This window comes from Lissotriton helveticus, chromosome 12 (genome assembly GCF_964261635.1).
Source record: "Lissotriton helveticus chromosome 12, aLisHel1.1, whole genome shotgun sequence".
NCBI lineage: Eukaryota > Metazoa > Chordata > Amphibia > Caudata > Salamandridae > Lissotriton > Lissotriton helveticus.
Window position 1 is genome coordinate 125,962,605 of NC_136073.1, and position 16,373 is coordinate 125,978,977.

The 16,373-nt window shown below is 49.3% G+C and overlaps 1 protein-coding gene across 1 annotated transcript in view; it reads right to left on the reverse strand.

The window, feature by feature from the left end:
- LOC144799521 (uncharacterized) overlaps window positions 1-16,373 on the reverse strand; it is a 118,850-nt gene that overhangs the window by 16,293 nt on the left and 86,184 nt on the right. The window lies entirely within an intron of this gene.

A 16,373-nucleotide genomic window follows, 5' to 3' on the forward strand; every position in this document is an offset into this window, starting at 1 on the left:
ATGGATGGATGGATGGATGGATGGAGTGGGGGATGGATGGATGGAGTGGGGGATGGATGGATGGAGTGGGATGGATGGATGGATGGATGGATGGATGGATGGATGGATGGATGGATGGATGGATGGAGTGGGATGGATGGATGGATGGAGTGGGATGGATGGATGGATGAAGTGGGATGGATGGATGGATGGAGTGGGGAATGGATGGATGGATGGAGTGGGGGGATGTATGGATGGAGTGGGGGATGGATGGAGTGGGGGATGGATGGAATGGGGGATTGATGGATGGAGTGGGATGGATGGATGGATGGATGGATGGATGGAGTGGGATGAGTGGGATGGATGGATGGATGGAGTGGGATGGATGGATGGATGGATGGATGGAGTGGGATGGATGGATGGATGGAGTGGGGGGATGGATGGAGTGGGGGGATGGATGGATGGAGTGGGGGGATGATGGAGTGGGGGGAGGGATGGATGGAGTGGAAACCGGGCGGCAAGGGCTGTGATTTATAATGTGTTATGTTTAGGAGTAAACGGGCGTACGACATAGCAGGTATGTCCATCTTTAATGAATATGTAGGGCACAAATGACGTGATAAACAGAAGAGGCGCAGATTGGTGGTTGAAGAGCCCAGAGAGTGGTAAAAACAATAACAAAAGATGCAGCAAAGGCTTCAAAGTTAAGAAAAGATGCAGGCACTGCTTTGGTATTGTGAGGAGGAGGACATGTAACCGGAAATACAATGTTTATAATGTAAAAGTTTAAATCAACAGGAAACATGAGAAATTACCTGGCTGCAGTGGAAATTAAAGAGAAACATGCAGACAAAGGTTTTATGCCGGAGGACACAAATGAACCAGGACGGGAAAGCAAATATTTATGATGTAAAACTATATTAACAGCAAACCTGCGAAACCATGTGGGGAAGGAGGATATTTAATAAACAGAGAGGTATGTGAAAACATAAAAGAAACAGGCAGGCAAATCTTTCTGATTCTATAGAGGTTAAAACGCACGGGGAAGCTTTAATTTGTAATTTAAAACGTTAATGTAGCAGGAGTTTAGAAGTGTAGATAGTTTAAAAGATTAAATAAACAGGAGTAAGCAGGCAATGAAACATAACAAGTGAGACGGAAAGCCAGAGGCCAGCATCAAACGGACAATACAGAGGGTCTGTTGCTTGTGTGCTCAGCCGTGACCTGCGCCAAGGAGCTGAGAGCGTTGGGAGAAGGGGGTGTAGTGCACGCGCTGGGAAGAGCAGCAGCAGGGAGGGGGTGGCAAATGGTTCTTTGCTTTGGGCGCTCTGTAGTGGGGAAGGGGGATGGGGCACGTATAGGAGGTGGCAGGAAAAACAGGGACAGGGTAGAAGAAACAGTAAGGGGATGGGATAAGTTAAACAAGTGAAAAATGAGTGAGCCCCTTCATGGTTGTGTGTGACAGACACCTCCTTTATGCTGCAGTAATATCGGGGAATTCAGAAGTAACAAGGAGTGGGGGAAAGGAGCGGTGGGAGCGAGAGGAGACGAGATGCCAGCAGAGCCGAGGATGGGAACCCAGAGGCGGCCCTAAGGCTGGCAGCAGAGAGGGGAAGTCGGAGAGGCTGTGTGCGGGGAGAGAGGAACAGATGGCTGTGAAGCAGGGGGGGGTGGGTGGGGAGCGTAGGGACGGCTCAGATGCCTGAGGCAGAGCGCACGCTTTAATTTGTAATTTAAAACGTTAATGTAGCAGGAGTTTAGAAGTGTAGATAGTTTAAAAGATTAAATAAACAGGAGTAAGCAGGCAATGAAACATAAGTGAGACGGAAAGCCAGAGGCCAGCATCAAACGGACAATACAGAGGGTCTGTTGCTTGTGTGCTCAGCCGTGACCTGCGCCAAGGAGCTGAGAGCGTTGGGAGAAGGGGGTGTAGTGCACGCGCTGGGAAGAGCAGCAGCAGGGAGGGGGTGGCAAATGGTTCTTTGCTTTGGGCGCTCTGTAGTGGGGAAGGGGGATGGGGCACGTATAGGAGGTGGCAGGAAAAACAGGGACAGGGTAGAAGAAACAGTAAGGGGATGGGATAAGTTAAACAAGAGGCTGGGAAACAAAGAACGTGTAGCTGGAGGGGGCGGGATGGATTACAGAGAAGGAAGACGGGTGGGAGAAATGTGCGAAAAACAAGTAAACGAGTAAAACAAGAGCACTTACAGGGGGCGGAGCAGGGAGAGCGGCCTTTGAAGTGCACTTTACACGGCCGGCCGGCAGTGAAACTGAAAGCATGGCCGGCCGCCGTGAAAGCCTTTGATGACGCAGCAGGGGGAACAGACGGCGAGAGGGTGTGAAAGCAGCAGGGGCAGGCAGGCGGCTGGGGGCATGTGCACGCGCTTTTAAGCGCATGCGCATTAAGCTTCAATTTCACGGGCACTGCAAGGAATCGCCACGATTCCTTGCAAGTTGGTTAAAGACTGTTTAAGCCCCAATAGTCTCGCAAGCTCGATGCGCATGCGCATCGACAGGCGAGACCTAAAAAGGGGGACAGGAACGAGCCGGCCTGTTACCGACCAATATCGTTGTTAGATTCAACAGTGAAAATTGTCGGTCTGGTTATATTGAACAGACTCCAGGATTGGGCAGAGGAACGATCGGTGATAAGCGACTTGCAGTTTGGCTTTCAGAAAAAGCTAGGCACAATTGAGCAGGGCCTAAACTTAAACATTTTATTGAATAAGTATACTAAAGCAAAAAAGAGGGCACTGTATTTGGCCTTCGTCGACTTATCATCGGCATTCGATTGTGTGAGGCACAATAAATTGTGGCTTATTCTAGAAGAATTGGGCGTCGATACAGTCTTAATCTCTTTTATAAGACAGTTTTATTTAGGGGCAAAGGCGCGGGTACGGTTTGGGACAAGTGGGGAATGCACGGGTCACTTTACGGTGAAACGAGGTGTTAGGCAAGGGTGCGTCCTTGCACTGGTTCTTTTTACTTTGTACATAAACAACATTGAAAAGGTCTTGGTTCAAGAATGTAAAGACCTACCTGAGGCAGGTGAACGCCCTATTCCCGCACTGTTATACGTGGACGACGCGGTTCTACACCGTTGGGACTGTAAAGAATGGTTACCAGCTTTGCAAATTTTATGTCAGAAAGAGGTCTCACCATCAACACATCTAAAACTTTTATAATGAATTTTGGGTCAGGATGTTTAAAGACAAAATCAATTTTTATTGACAAAAAACGGATTGAAAGGGCAAAGTTATTTTCCTATTTTGGAATTCTGTTTGATCGTACGGGGTCATGGGTGCAGGGTGTGAAAGCAAGGAGATTATAATATATAAAGACCATATCTGCACTATCAAATTTCAGTAGGAAATTGGGCAGACGTCCCACAGTGAAATTATTAGATATTTACAATGCGAAATGCGTCAGCGTTTCTTTGTATGGAGCTGGCATATGGGGGTATGCGGACGAAAGCTCGCTGCAGGCAGCTGAAAATGTGTTTTTAAGACTTTTATTGATGGTCCCTAACAGCACCCCTTCCTTTATTTGCCACACTGAACTAGGTCTGACATATCTGGAAGACATTATTAAGATTCAACCAGTCCTGTTGTGGCATAGGATATGGACAACAGAGGAAACACATTTTGATCGTGGGGTTTTAGAAGACTGTGGGGGCCTGGACGGGGTGATACATATTAGATGGTTGCTGTATGTTAAATAATTTTTATATAATATAGGACACCATGAATTTTATGATAATCCGCTCACTATGATTAGGATGAGCAAATTGCTGCCTGAGTTTCTTGACTGAGCGGAGTTTGTGCATTGAATTCAATAAACCAACGGTGCAGGCACACAATCTCACACTAACAACTTTCAGCCTGCAGCCATACCTACGCCTGTTAATTAGTGATTATGACCGTTTCCTACTGATGCATTTCCACCTGGGTACTCTCTATAGATTAATACATTTTCCATCTGTAAATGACTGGTCAAAACAACTTTGCAAATGCCCGTGTGATGACACTTCTGACCAGTCTACTATACATGTGTTATTTTTTTGCACATTTTATTCTATACAGAGAAAACTATGGATCGTTCCTGTTTTAAAAGTATTAGGTATGAGGTCTTGTCGTCCAGCATTTGTGGCACTTCAACAATTAGAGACAGTTTTTGTGGTAGCCTCTGTTACAGCCTTTTTAAAAAAAAAATTAGGAGCAGGAAAACGCTCACAATCTGATAAAAAGAAAAATGAATTTATGTTTATGTACGTGGTGCCATGTCCCCTATTGCAGTCTTTTTATGTGCTTTTATGGTTATATTTGTGTAACCGAATAAAGTATTATTTAATTGAATTGAGTGTACAGTCCAAGTGTTGCAAAAGGACAACTGTAAACAGACGTTCACTAAAATGTGGACAGTCAAAGTGTTGGCAGGTGAACAAGACTTAACAGTTGGCTAGATCAAGAGAGAGACCTGTGTGGTTTGAAATGCACCGTAGCGGCCAGTGGACTTTCACCTATTATAGGAAACCAGACAAAAATCTTCACTCTTCATCACTGAAGATGGCCTATGCCACATGAAGAGCTGCTGACCCACAACCTCTTTGGCCCTCAGGTAGCAAGATATCCCTACTTCAGTTGAACACCACGAATAACCACAAACCCAGGAGGTAAGAAAACTTTTACTTTGCGGCATGTAGTGCTATAGATTCACATGCTGAGCCTACTCCTGCTATCTAGTGTTGGGCTCTGACATGTGGAAGGTGCTTTTCTTCGAAGAAGTCTTTTCGAGTCACAAAGCACTGTGACTCCATCTTTTGCTGATGATACACATGGGCTTTGGCCCTATTATTAGATTGTTTTTTCCTCACACAGGGTGAGGACGTATATGAAGCATAGAGATACAGAAAGATGACTATGTGTAGGAACGATTATAGATTAAAGTTTAAGAGAAAATATCTGCAGCACTGAAAGGCATTTGGGGAAGAGGGTGGGCACATGTAAATCTACAGTGCTATACGCCACAAACAGATGCTTACAGGGTAAGTAACATTTTCCGTTCAAGGCATGTGTAGCTGTAGATACACCTGCTAGGCACAGACGGTAAAGCACTCCTCATGAAGTGGCGGCTAACCTGAGCATGTGGAAGACACTTTGAAAAGTGTGTGAAGGACAGCCTGACCAACATTGGCTTATTGGCATGCTGAAACATCCTCACAGGAAAGTTTTGTGAACGTGTGGGATGCAGACCAGGTAGCTGCTTTGCAAATGTCAAGTATAGTACATTCAGTTTTAGCAGGCCTCAAAATAAACAAATCATCTTCCTGTTGCTACATGGTCGTCAGTGCCTGACTGACCTTCCTGGGGGACTTGCCTGGTCTCCCCAGTCCTTTAAATATCTGGGTGTACAGGTGTTTTATACTTTGGAGGACCTTCAATATGGCAATTTTAAGCCGGTGTTCCGGAGCTGGGAGTGCTGCTACAAACAGCACTGAAATGTTGGAGGGTGTGCCTTCGGAGCACGGCTGGAACTCCCCTATATGCACCGGATTTGCCCCTAGTAGGGCTTCAACATGGCAACATCCTCTCCCATAGCTGCCAAGGTTTCAGATTGCTTATGTGTGACATTGTCATAATTTCAGTGTAATTATGAGTGACATTCAACAACTATGAGTGACACTTTCTCGCAAGCAAATTCAATCAATGAAGACGGGGGAAACACATAAGTAGCAGAAATTACACCCATTTGCGCAATGAGAAACTCTAAAAATATCTTTAAACTGATGCATAACACCAGAAGTGGAAGGGCACCCACCTAGATTACTTAGGCTCATGAGCATGACGTGCTAAAAGTAAATGAATTAAGGAATGTTGATGGTGCTAGTGACACTAGACTGCTGTAGTGGGTGATAAAAAGAGAAGGAGGCGGATAAGGACTGTTTCCAAGATTGGATCTCCTCACTTGAAAGCACACATTAACGTTCGCTGAGGTAGGAAATGTAGCCACGGTACAGACTCCACTACCTAAATTTTGAGCAGGTGTTGTTCTTTAATTTCTCCTGCTCTGACTAATGTAAAATAAAAAGCTTTACCTAATCACTTTCTTGACTGCTCGGCTGTTATAAATCTGGCCTAATCAAATGAGTAAACCGACATCAGTTTTATTTAAGAGCACTGATAGTTTTATGAGTTCAGATTTTTCACTTCAAAGAGTGAAGACGGCGCCATGGCAATAGGTGCCTCCCCCGGGGCTGGGACATGCTCTCACAGCTGCAGGCAGCAGCCCGCCGGCAGGCTCCGGTCGGGCCCGAGTTGGTTGACTCCCTAGTCCAGGGGGTCTTGATTTTACTGACTACACACACTGAACAGAGCATGCAGCGGGCCGAAAGTGGCGAGGAGCAGCTATCTCTGCTACAGGGCGGCAGCACGCTCACAACTGAGTCAGCTGCCGCCAATGCTGGTGGGGCCTGGTGAGCCTCAGAAAGGCCGCGGCAAGCCTGCGATGGTGCAAGCGGTAACTGCGCAGGTCACGGTGGCTTGCGCATAACCTCAGCTACTTCCACCAAGACTTAGCGACTCATCTTCCTGTCCAGTGAATGCCAGCGCCAATTGTGAAGGAGGCACCAAAACAATTATTGCAGTGTGGCGGGCAGCAGCAGCAAACCTAATAAACCATAACTGCTGCACACTCGGAGAGAGTTATGGATACACTGTTGCAATCACGTGATCACGTCACGTGAATGCCATGCCCCTGGCAGGCCCGCAGCAGCTGTGGTATAATGCTCATTGGTGTCGGCACGACACACCTGACCTGCCATTCTAGCTCACTTGAGACTATTGCAAGACACTGCCAGAGCAGCATGTGGTGGGCGAGGTCAGGGCCTCGCGCGCAGCGCTAGATTATAAGAAGGGGACACACACACTTAGTTGTAGGGTATGCCGGAAAGACCCCGAGCGGTCTTCCGCGCTTTTTAATATATACCTCGGGGCGTGCCTGTCCCGAGGGTGAAGGCGTGCGTGTGTGTGTGTTGCAACAATGTAGGTGAGAGGCCGGGTGGCTCTCTACATCCCTCCTTCAATTTAGTTCACATGTAAACTGTCCAAACACAATGGCTAAGGGGAAGTGCACATAAAGTCTCGTAGTCTTTGGCTTGGCCCAGGATTGGGCCGCAGGTGGTATCTGTGGTTGGACCGGGCAGGAGACTCAACAGCCCCGGCCGGGGTTGGTGTGTCATCTCGGGAGGAAGAGGTGCACCCAGTTGTTTCACTTCGGGGCACGCCAAGGTGACGCCTGTCTTCTCCTGGCTGGTCACGGTTCGGAAGGGGCACGGAGTTTCGGGCCCCCGTTCTTCCATCACCCGGACCATCTGCGCCGACATCGATGGTTTCGTCGGCCTCCTGGGGAGTGCCATCCGGCGCTCCTATTCGTTTGAAACAAGATACATTCCGTGTGACAGTCTGTTGACCGAGGCGGGCCGTCACCATTGTTCCTTGAATTTTCTCCACGACCCATCGCTCTGGTTCGAACGGGGTTCTAAATTTCCACCCAGGGTGCCGATCTTGTACCACAACGATGTCTCCTTCTTGCAACCCTGGGTGTTTAGCATGTCTCTTTTCGCTTGCTTTCTGGTTCGTGACCGTTCTCCGTGCCTGGATGGCATCACCATCTCTCTCTTCCGGGGTCCATGTAGAGGACGCAGGGATGTTGCCTCTTGGTGCTCTTTTGAATAGGACATGCGCCGGGGGCGCAGTGGGTGGTGCTATGCGGGGTCTGTCGGTATGCACTCAGGAATTGGTCTAATGCAGCTTCCGGGTCTTTGCCATCGTTGACGGCGATGCGGAGCGCCCTGTTGAGAGTCCGCATGAGCCTCTCCACTTCGCCGTTTGCTTGCGGCCACAACGGTGTGATCTTGCGGTGTTTTATCCCTAGGCCCTCCAGGTATGTTTGGAACTCTCGCCCTTGAAAAGGGGGTCCGTTGTCCGACTTCACCTCCTCCGGGAGTCCCATAGTGGCAAAGACGTGGTCCAACGCTTTCTTGACTGGTCCAAATGCTGTGGAGGAGAGTAGTTCCACGACAGGGAATTTTGAAAAAGAATCCACGACGACCAGCGTGTGTCGACCATCTGGGAAGCTCCCGAAGTCTATGCTCAGCTGGGTCCAGGGTGTTGTCGCCGCTTCTTCAGTGATGACTGGGGCTGGGGCCGGATCTGACCCCGTGATGGTGCAGGCATGACAAGAGCGCACCATCTCATCCACCATGCGATCCATGGCCGGGAACCATACTTTGTTGCGTAGTCTGGCCTTCGTCTTGGCTGTTCCTTGGTGGCCCGTGTGAGCGATCACGAGGGTCTGTTGTTGGAGGCTTGCTGGCACCACAATGAGATGCCCTCTCAGTATAATGCCTTCATCGCCGATGCTCAATTCATGGCGGATCTGCCATAGCTGTTGTCGGGCATGGCTAATCTCCGGACGAAGTCCTTGAGCTCCTTCCAGAAACCTCGTCCAGCTTCCAGTGTCCAGGGCATTCTTGACGCGGGTCAGAGTCTCATCTTCAGCGGTGGCTCTTCCAATCTCCTGCAGGGTGAGGGTCTCCGGGCAGGCGGCCACGGACACCATGTGGACGAATTCCTCCACCAATGGACTATCCGCCAGTGGGATTACTTTTCTGGTGACATCCGGATGCCTGGACAGATAGTCCGCTGGATTATGGGCGCCGGGCCGGAAGACTAGGGTGAAATTGTAGCCTTGTAGCTGGACGGCCCATCGTTCAATCCGCGGAGGGGCAAGCCTGGAGGACCCGGTGAACAGGGGCAGGAGTGGCTTGTGGTCGGTCACAATGGTGAAGGGTTGGCCGCAGAGATACAAGTGAAAATGTTGGCAGGCCCACTTGATGGCTAGCGCCTCTCGCTCGATTTGAGCATATCGCGTTTCAGTGTCCGTGAGAGCCTTGCTCGCATATGCGACAGGTTTCCAGTCATTCTGGCCATATTCCTGCAGTAGAACAGCGCCGAGGCCTACGGGGCTGGCGTCCACGACCAATTCGGTCTTCCTGCGTGGCTGGAAGTAAGCCATTGTGGCCTTGTCCAGAAGGCTCGCCTTGATTTCCTGGAAGGCTTGGTTTGCTGCGCCAGTCCATTCCCATTCATGGTCTTGTCTAGTGAGTGCGCGGAGGGGCTCGGCCAGGTCGGGTATAAATCGGCCACAGTACGTGGCCATCCCGAGGAAGCTTCTCACCTCGGTGGGGTTTCTGGGCGTGCTGGCATTCTGGATAGCTTCCACCTTCTTCGGATCAACTCGGAGTCCTTCGCGCGTGAATCGGTAGCCGAAGAAGTCCACCGCTTCTTGGTAGAACGAGCACTTTTCCCTGTGGAGGGTTAGTCCATGTTCCTGTAACCTTTGTAGGGTGGCCCTCAGATGTGCATGGTGTTCCTCCAGCGTGTTCGAGTAGATCAGAATGTCGTCGCTCAAGTTGATGACCCCACTCAGCCCGGACAGGACTTCCTTTATTGCATTCTGAAACACTTCGGCCGCTGATGACACTCCAAAGCTTAACCTCTTGTATCTCCGGAGCCCGACATGGGTGGAGAAAGTCGTGATGTATCGGCTGCTCTGATCAAGTTCCAACTGGTGGTAACCCGCGTTGAGATCAAGTTTAGAGAACCACTTTGCCCCGTTGAGGTCGGCGACGATGTCGTCCATGGTGGGCGTGATGTGGCGCTCCCTTTTCACGGCAGTGTTTGGCAGCCTCATGTCGACGCACAGCCTGATGGCGCCAGGCTGCTTGGGCTTCGGGGCAACCACCAGTGGAGACACCCACGGAGTCGGTCCCGACACCTCGATGACATCGAGGTCTTCGAGCTTCTTCAGCTCCTCTTCGACCTGAGCGCGGAGGTTAAAAGGCACTCTTCTGTGACGCAAGGCGACGGGACGGATGGAGGTGTCTATGTGTAGTTTGATTTTCTTGCCTTTGAGCTTTCCAAGGCCGCTGAAGAGCGCAGGGAAGTCTCCTAGTATGGTATCAGCGTGTGATTGGTGGACTTGGTTGGCGAAGAAGACCAGCCCGAGGTCTTCCGCGGTGTTGCAGCTGAGTAGTGTCCCTTTCTTCCCCTCCGTTACGTGGAACCGGGCCTCCGTTGTGTACTCCCCATTGCGAATGGTGGTGCTGATGATGCCGCGTAGCGGCATGGGTTCGGTGCCTCCATATGTGTATATCCGAGCGTTCGTCGGGGCCAGTGAGGGTTTAGGCGACATCTGTTCATACTGGTCAGAGTCCATGACATTCACGGAGGCTCCGGTGTCAATCAGCGCTCTGATCTCCGATCCTTCCACCGAGATCGTGCACATGGGTGGTGGTCTCTTCCGGGTGGATATCCTGCTGACATAGGATACTACATATACTTCATCGTCTTCGTCGTCCTCATAGTACGGTTTCCGTTCTTGGGCCTTCGTGTCGGGCGGCGGGTGTTCTTGTTCCAGCGACAGTTGTCTCACTCTGGATGTCATCGACCGAGATCCATATCCGCCTCGCGCCCTTTGGGCGTTGGGCCTGTATCGTCCTCCTTGGCACACCGCGGCAAAATGGTTGAGTCTGCCGCACTTCGAGCACGTCTTTCCCTTCGCGTTGCACACAGCGGTCGCTGCATGGTCTCCCCCACAGTAGGCACACTGAGCGTCCCGGGTCTGCCACTGTCGAGCTCTACCTCCCATCGGTCTCCTCTGTATCGCGTCAACAGTTTCTTCCTTGATGGGCGCCATTTTGGGTGCGGCTTGCGGGGCTATGGGGGACCGGAGCGCCAGCTCCATTTCATCTGCTCTGGAATCCGACAGTTCATGGGAGCGGGCAAGAACGAGAATGGCATCCAACGTGATGCCCGGTTGTCTGAGGATGAGCTTCCGTAGAAGTTTTGATTTGCAACCTACGATGATCTGGTCTCTGATTTCCTCACGTGGTTCTGTAAATGGGCAGCTGCTAGCCAGCCGGCGCAGCCTCGCATAATACATGTCCACCGATTCGGCCTCCGTTTGCCACGCCCGCTTAAACTTGAACTTCTCATAGTCGGTGTTGACCTGGGGGTCAAAGTGGGTATATGCGGGGCTATGGGGGACCGGAGCGCCAGCTCCATTTCATCTGCTCTGGAATCCGACAGTTCATGGGAGCGGGCAAGAACGAGAATGGCATCCAACGTGATGCCCGGTTGTCTGAGGATGAGCTTCCGTAGAAGTTTTGATTTGCAACCTACGATGATCTGGTCTCTGATTTCCTCACGTGGTTCTGTAAACGGGCAGCTGCTGGCCAGCCGGCGCAGCCTCGCATAATACATGTCCACCGATTCGGCCTCCGTTTGCCACGCCCGCTTAAACTTGAACTTCTCATAGTCGGTGTTGACCTGGGGGTCAAAGTGGGTATTCAGCGCGGCCACCGCCGCGTCATAGTCATCGTCCTCACCGGTGTTCGGGAGAGACTCGAAAAGGTCGTAGATTTCTGGGCCTCCATACAGGATCAAAAGTGATCTTTTCACGGTGTTATCGGTTTCTCTGGTGCCTCTAAAGTAGAGGCTCAAACGCCCCAGCCACGCCTTCCATCGCGGCGCCGCAGTTGCTGGGTCCGCAGTCTCGCTGAATGGCGGAAGCGGGGCCACTCCAGTGTGGGCATGGCTGACTATGTGAGTGTCAGCTCCGCGCCGTGGAGGTGGGCGTGGCGTAGCGGCATGCGCGGCCGTCCACGTGGGTGCACCCCCTGTGGCGGCGTCGTTCATGATGGTGGCCCTTCCCTTGGATCACACCCCACCTGCGCGGGCCGCGCAGCGAGGAACGGAGATAGGATGGTGAGTACGTGACCGTCTAGCTTCCTGACACGGGGCTCCCACGTGAGGCAGAAGTTGAGTTGGCCAGTGCTTGTTTGTCACCGAAATGCACGTCGCGGTGCGGCAAGGAAGGTGGGCGGATGGTGGCACACGTGACTCGCACCCTGGACGTGGCGTGGGTGGTGGCAGGACAGCCACTCTGTAGCGAAAATCTCAAAATGATGGAACAGTTGCACTTGCCAATGTTTGATGATCCTGTTGATCCCTGTGTAGTGACTTGTAACGGTCCACCGTGTTATTATTATTTTTTTTTTTTTTTCCTTTCTTAGTGCTGCAGACTTCGATATTCCCCACCTGCTCCTGGTGAGAGCACAGACGCGCAGGACACGGCAGGATGAGGCAGAGGGCCAGACACGCGTTGGAAGCACCACGTGGTTGTGCCTCGGGGCTGACGTGCAGCGTCCCCCCTGTTCACCCCTCCCCCTCCGGGGCAGCACGCTATGGAAGCGCACTCGCGCTGGATGCAGAGCGGGGCAAGCCCCCAGACGGCAGCACTCGCAGCGCGGGGGCCGGGCAAAAGCCGCGGGGCGAGGTACTCACCAGGCGGCTCCCGCCAGCTGAACGCGCTCCAACCAGGGAGGCACGTGGGCAGGGAGCCGACTTTGAGCAGGCACAGCAGGCCGGCGGACGAGCTCCGCGGCCCGGGAAAACAGCAGAGCAGGGGCGGCCGGCAGCAGACGACAGGTGAGGGGCAGGACAGCTCCGGCAGGGCGGCCAGGCACGCGTAGGAGCAGAACCGGCCTCGTCACCAGTGTGGTGGGCGAGGTCAGGGCCTCGCGCGCAGCGCTAGATTATAAGAAGGGGACACACACACTTAGTTGTAGGGTATGCCGGAAAGACCCCGAGCGGTCTTCCGCGCTTTTTAATATATAACTCGGGGCGTGCCCGTCCCGAGGGTGAAGGCGTGCGTGTGTGTGTGTTGCAACAATGTAGGTGAGAGGCCGGGTGGCTCTCTACACAGCACGCGCTCCGCGCTGCGTGCTCATCAGGAGTATTTGGCCAAGGCGGCAATTTCGGTCCTACTCATCTCTTCCTCTGCACTGCGGCGGTTTCAAGGAGGCGCTACAAATGCATGACCTGGCATTTTATTGCGGTGTTGCAGACCACTGCCCAAAACTGCGTTAATATCACGCCTGATGCTTGGTACTTGGCAGGACTGCTAGTCTACAGCGACAGCACGTGGGTGGACAATCAAACACTGCAGTGTGTGTGTGTGTTTAATTCTTACATCACCCAGATTGCTTTTGTGTGACATTTGGGTGTTTTCAGTGTGCGTGTAATTAACACTACTGCCAAACCAGTGACACTCTCTTATAAATACATCAAAGCAGTAACTAGTATTTTTGTGCTTCTGTGTGAAATTTCGATTATTATTCAATGTCAAAACCTAGCTTCTGTAGTTAACCAGTGAAAACCATTAAAAGCCAGACAAATAGAAAAGCTTCTCAACGTGACACCGGCAAGCATGTGCCCTTACGTTTGCTGTACCTGAAATAGTCTCCTCGTAAAATGCTCCTAGGTAGACGTTCCTTACACATTGAAAGAACTAAAGGGTTCTGCTAAAAACAAAACTACCTACCCGACCTACCAGTAGAGAGGCGAATACCATGGATCTCAGCTGCTACTAATAATCAATAAAGATTAGAAACCATCTGAAGTTCTGTACAGCTCATCAATCGATCCTAATAACACAAAGTGACATAACCAACACCCTAACAACCATGCACCCAAAGCGCACCCACAATCTTTGTTGTGAGTATAAGTGCTATATATTTGACTATGGGGCATCTGCTTAATCAACAATTCAAAAGTGACTTACACCGATCATATGGAATGTGCTACATAAATACTAACACTGTACTTTAAAAAATCTCTTTTAACATCTGCTCTACGTGTTACCTCTTTAATAGACCTACCAGCCTGTGACCTTGCCCACATGTTTGAAATCGTGGCTGAACTGGCAGTGCCAAATCTCTTTAAATATCCGACCTTGACAGCCTCTTCCCCCTGACCGGTCTCCCCACTTTTGCAATTATTAATGCTGCTTAGAGCATCACTCCAGGGCCTCTGGCCCACGTGGGAGATTCAAACCAGGATGTGAGGCCCCAAAAATACAGGCCAAAAGAACAAGCATTTGCAATGCAATAGGTCTCGCAATTGTGAGATTTTGAGCTATTGGCCTTGTAAACGACAATGCTTTTTATTTGTGTTAAAAAAACTGCAATAATAAAAGGCATTGTCATTTACAATACCAATAGGTCAAAGTTTCTAAAATGTAAGACCTATTGGATTGCAAATGCTTGTTGTTTACAAGCATACCATGCTGTGCTTTCACGTTAATAGAGGCTACGCCTCTTTCTTTAGACGAGCTGTCTAAAGAAAGATCTGTGGCCGCTATTAAAGTTAAAGCGCAGTATAGGGCGCTTTTATCAAAAAAGCATTTGTTTGCAAAGTTTACAAACAAATGTTTATTTTGTGGAAAAGCACCCCGTGTACGCGTGCATGGCACGCTGAATGTTGCAGGAAAGCATGCAGTGCCTGCAGTAGGAGAAACCATTAAAGAAAATAGTGCTTACAGAGTAAATAAGACGAACAGTGTAACAACCGAAGTAAAATGGCCAGGCCTCAAGAGAGGTTACAAATGAAGAAAAGGTGGTACGAAGGAGAGACTAAAAGGCCTATTAACGAATCAGAAACCAGAATTTACGAAGGAAAATTACACAATTTAGTTATTAGAGGGCTCTATTTGCAAGGTGACATAAACTGCTTTGCTAAAAAGGCCTTGGTGTGAATAGTTGAAAAACCCCATCTTGGGCCAACTCTCATTTGTGCTTAGTTCTATAATGTTAAGTAAATGAAGCTTTAAGATGTACATTTGTATATGCAGCACGATAATTGCATGCGTTAGCAACAAAGTAAGTATGTATTTTGCAGTTGCTTTCCCCAAGCAGGTAGGAGTATTGTGTGTTGGAAGCCATGCAGTTATTTCATGGAGTCAAAGAAAGGTGTTTTGCTAAGTTGAAAGATCATTGATATTCAGTTGTTATGTGGGCAGAAAATGCAGTGGGTTGACACACGCCATAATAATAATAATCTTTATTGCATGATTAATTAAAATCTTTGCAATTAGGCAATAAAAACAAGAAGGAGAAAAGTACATGAATAACACACGCCATAAAGTTCCATGGTTTGCTGTGAAATATGTGGTTTGATAGGAGAGAGTATGTGGCTCAAAGGAGACTCTTTAATTGCTTTTAGCTACACAGTTATGATATATGTTTCGTAAGATTGTAGTTAATATGGCCACGCAGTGCTGTTGAAGTTTGGGTACCTTCATTCCCTGGTCTCAAGAATTTACCACAAACTGGAGACTGTGTTGGATGGACTCAGATTATCACTTACGTGGAAGAGGGTATTCATCTACTTTCTTGCGCAGGTTTGTTGAAAAGTGACTTGTAAGTGTTGTTCAGTGAGTGTAGTGAACTGTTATTATCAATCAGGAACGTGCAAGTTAGTTTTGTTGTGGATGAGCTTCAAGTTGGTCAGCAAGCAATATGGGTGGCACTATTCCCCTCCGAGTTTTATGGGTTAACAGACACCCAGATTGTGTGGTTTGCATGTTTTTGTTCACATTTGTGGGTTAGATATATTTGAATTGGAAAGTTTCCTGATCCTTTGTTTTATTAGAAGTTGACAAGATCTCCTTCCAGCTGTAATCAATTCCCACCGCACTCATGCACACTAGCCTCTACATAATACAGTAAAATCAACAATACAAGTGAAACTTTACGCACCAACATAATATACAACTGTAGCGGCTTCTGAAAACTTAGGCAGCTGTGTCACAGTTGCAGAGGAACAGCTTCCATACTGTCAATCGATCGGATTTGACATTGGGACAATGTCGCTTGGACTCATCTGCATGAGGCCAATTTCTGCTCCTAAGAAACAACATCCTAAACAGTGGCAAGTCATCGATCATGTGATATTCGTCTCCAGTCACCTCTCCCGAGCCAGTTCAGCCATTTCCACATAAGTGGCTAATGAAGAGGATATAAGGATTCTCACAGATGTTTCATGAGGATGGTATGTGCCTTGCTGACTTTAGTATTCAACCCATATGGCCATTGTCAGCTGCCCGAGGGCTGATACCAATAGGCACTCAGAACCAAAGAAATTATGGTGTTTGGACAAATATGCTGGGGAGGTACAACATTTTTGTGGAATCATCTTAAAATAAACTTACAACATGACAGTATTGAATAATTCAGAGGAAGTGTATTGGCACATACCCCCCAAGCTAGGACAAACTAAAATCATAAGGACAGCCAACACTAAACAGGAGCTGAATGAGATACCCTTCTCATGCCCTTTTTTACCCCCTCTAAAACAGTGAATAATGGCAATGTAAACAACAATGTTATATCTCTACTGCACACAATACCATCTCCATTCTGCAGGTGCTGTAGTAAATACTTGCTATACAGCGCTCTGGAATGCCAAATCGCTAAGACAGAGTTCAGTAGG